Below are 2,667 nucleotides of genomic sequence, written 5' to 3'. Positions count from 1 at the left end.
TACCACAACGGGAACACGGATCCCCGCGGATTCGGGCACGTGGGCTTCCTCTGCGACGACCTGGAGGGGGCGTGCGCGATGCTGGAGGGCGAGGGTGTCGCCTTTCAGAAGAAGCCGAGCGAGGGCAGCATGCGCGGCCTCGCCTTCGCCAAGGACCCGGACGGGTATTGGGTGGAGCTGGTGGGGAGGGGCCTGGCGATCTGAGGGAGGCGATGGCCGGGGGAAAGGCAGGGAGGGGAGGGAGACGAGAGGGAAAGATGCGTGGGGAGAAGGGAGCTCAGGAGAGAGGGACCGAAGGACTTGCTTGTGCACATCCTGACGCGGGCGAGGGCTTCCTAGGGGCGTCGAGGTGTCTGTCAGTATTCATCGTGGGGTGTTTGTCGTGTCAGGGGTTTCCGCGGCCTCTCTGGTGGGGGCGTGGACGCTCTCACTCGTCGCCCTCGGACGCCCGTGGGGCGAGTTTGAGCTGAATGGCCATTCCGGCGAGGGAGCTGGGTACAGACAGAGAGGTTTAAGCATGAAAATGACCACGGATCCGGACGAACGAGTACACAGCTCCAAAGCTGACGGAGGGGAAAGAATGATGTGGACGGCAGGCAGTCGCCTCAAATGGCGTGTCAAACACAATAGCAAGGCCGCTGGCTTGAACGGGTCCGTCTTAGTGCGCATGGCCTTTACTTTCTTCCTTTTCGTGTCCTTGACCCACACCTTACTTGGCGGGGCGCCAGGACCAAGACGGGCACGGCCGAGCGACAAGCGAGGCGCGCGGGAGGACGCCCTTGCCTCTCTAATCTCTTTGCGCACCGAAATCGCCCTCTTTCCGCGCAGGTACTGGTGTTACACGCACCACACAAAGGACTTCAAAAGAAGCAATACACACGACCGAGACACAAAGCTTCCACACTCTTGCTACTCATGCACCTGCACTTCCAGTGTTGCTCTTTTGCAGGCGCATCACTCCCCATCTTCTAATCGCTATCACACGACAAGACAGCCCAGCTGTTCGTTCCCTCTGTCATCCACCGATCAGCCCATCGGTCCTCCTTATTCCTCCGTGGGCTTAGTGGTCAGGGGGGGCGCCAAAACGAGGATGAGAGCGCCGAGGGTAATAAGCCCGGCGATGGGCCCCGTGTACCCGCCGAAGTCTGTGTCCTTGGCTGCCAACAGCACGTCAGACGCTGCCTGAATGCTCTCCGTCGACACCACGTCCATGGGAGTCATCTTGCTCACCGTGCGAGCCTTCATGTGGGTGGGGGGGAACAGAGGACGCATCGTTTAGAGAAGGTCCATGAACTCTCGACTTGGAAAAGAATTCTTCGGAGCTACAGCAATTGTAACAGATCTTACTCCTCGCCACAAGTGACTTCCCGTTAACATCTCAGTGACTCTATCGAGAAAGAAAAGGCGGAGATGGTGCGACAGAGCTACGGCGTTACCTGGCGGGTCATGCGAGGCGTAGGAGGCACGAAGGCGGAGGAGAGGCTCAAGATAACGGCAGCCATTAGGGCTACGAGTGCAAATGACACACGCATCTTGATTTGATATGTCTGTTACTGGTAAGGTCTGCGCGTTGTGAGGGCTCATGTGTTGTATGTTGAGGATCGGTGGGTTGACGACACAAGGGAATCATGTTCCGCAAGAGAGGTGTGAGGCGTCGCTCTACGGCAACAGAATCCCAAGATCTGATTTCCTACTCTCCACCAGGAGTTAAATATGAGTCATTGTCGGTCTCAACTTCTTGAACATGCATGCTGTTTTGACTCGAGAAGGACGAGGGAGGCCTTGGGCGGCGACGACAGGTGGAGCGCCCTTTCCAACCCTCACATAACCCGTTCATGCAATGCACGACCCGATAAGACAATCATCACACTATTAAAAGATGACAATACTATCAATAGCCAATTGCAATGGCTTAAAGAGGAGGGGAACGGCCATGGGAGGGCCTCCGACCGTCGTCGAGGGCCTGCTTTCCTTTGTATCTTTCGGCGTGCCCTCGCTCGCCGCTTCGAAGGCCCGGGAGGAGGAGCTTGAAGCCTCAGGCCCTTGGAGGATGACGACTTACGCCCCTATGACATGCTACAGTCTCAGGTTCTCCGATGGATTCAATATCTTCTAGCCTCAACCCTCCGAGCCTAGGACTCCCTCGTCTAGAGCCCGGAGAAGGGAAGTGGAGCCTGCCGGGGGGCAGCGTGGAGCTCGGGGAGGAGACCCTTCTGGCCGCCGCGCGCGAGGCCAGAGAGGAGACCAGTCTTTCCAAGGAGGACCTCCGCTTTTATCCGCACGCGGTATGCACCACCGACGCCATCTACAGGCGGGAGGACGGGGCCCGGGGGTTCCTCTTCCATTACGTGATCACGCACCAGGCAGCTTGGATCACCACCGGCGCCATGGACCGGGCGCGCGCAGGGGACGATGCGGCGGAGCTGACGTTCAAGACGTTGGAGGAGCTCAAGGCTATGTCCTTGGAAGGACTGCTGGTGGGGAATGTCTGCGACGTGGTGATGCGGGTGGAGCGCCTCGTGGCGAAAGGTGTCATCAACATCGACTTCGACCTGGTCAGACTGGAGGCTTGACCCCAGGGTCACGAGCCTAGCGACACCCTTGCGTCCTCCCCGCCTTTGCAAGCCACGGACTTTGTTCGGCCTCCCAGCCCCCTTGGCGGACGAG

This window comes from Nannochloropsis gaditana (genome assembly GCF_000240725.1).
Source record: "Nannochloropsis gaditana CCMP526 unplaced genomic scaffold scaffold409, whole genome shotgun sequence".
NCBI lineage: Eukaryota > Eustigmatophyceae > Eustigmatales > Monodopsidaceae > Microchloropsis > Microchloropsis gaditana.
Note: the sequence above shows the minus strand (reverse complement) of the source record.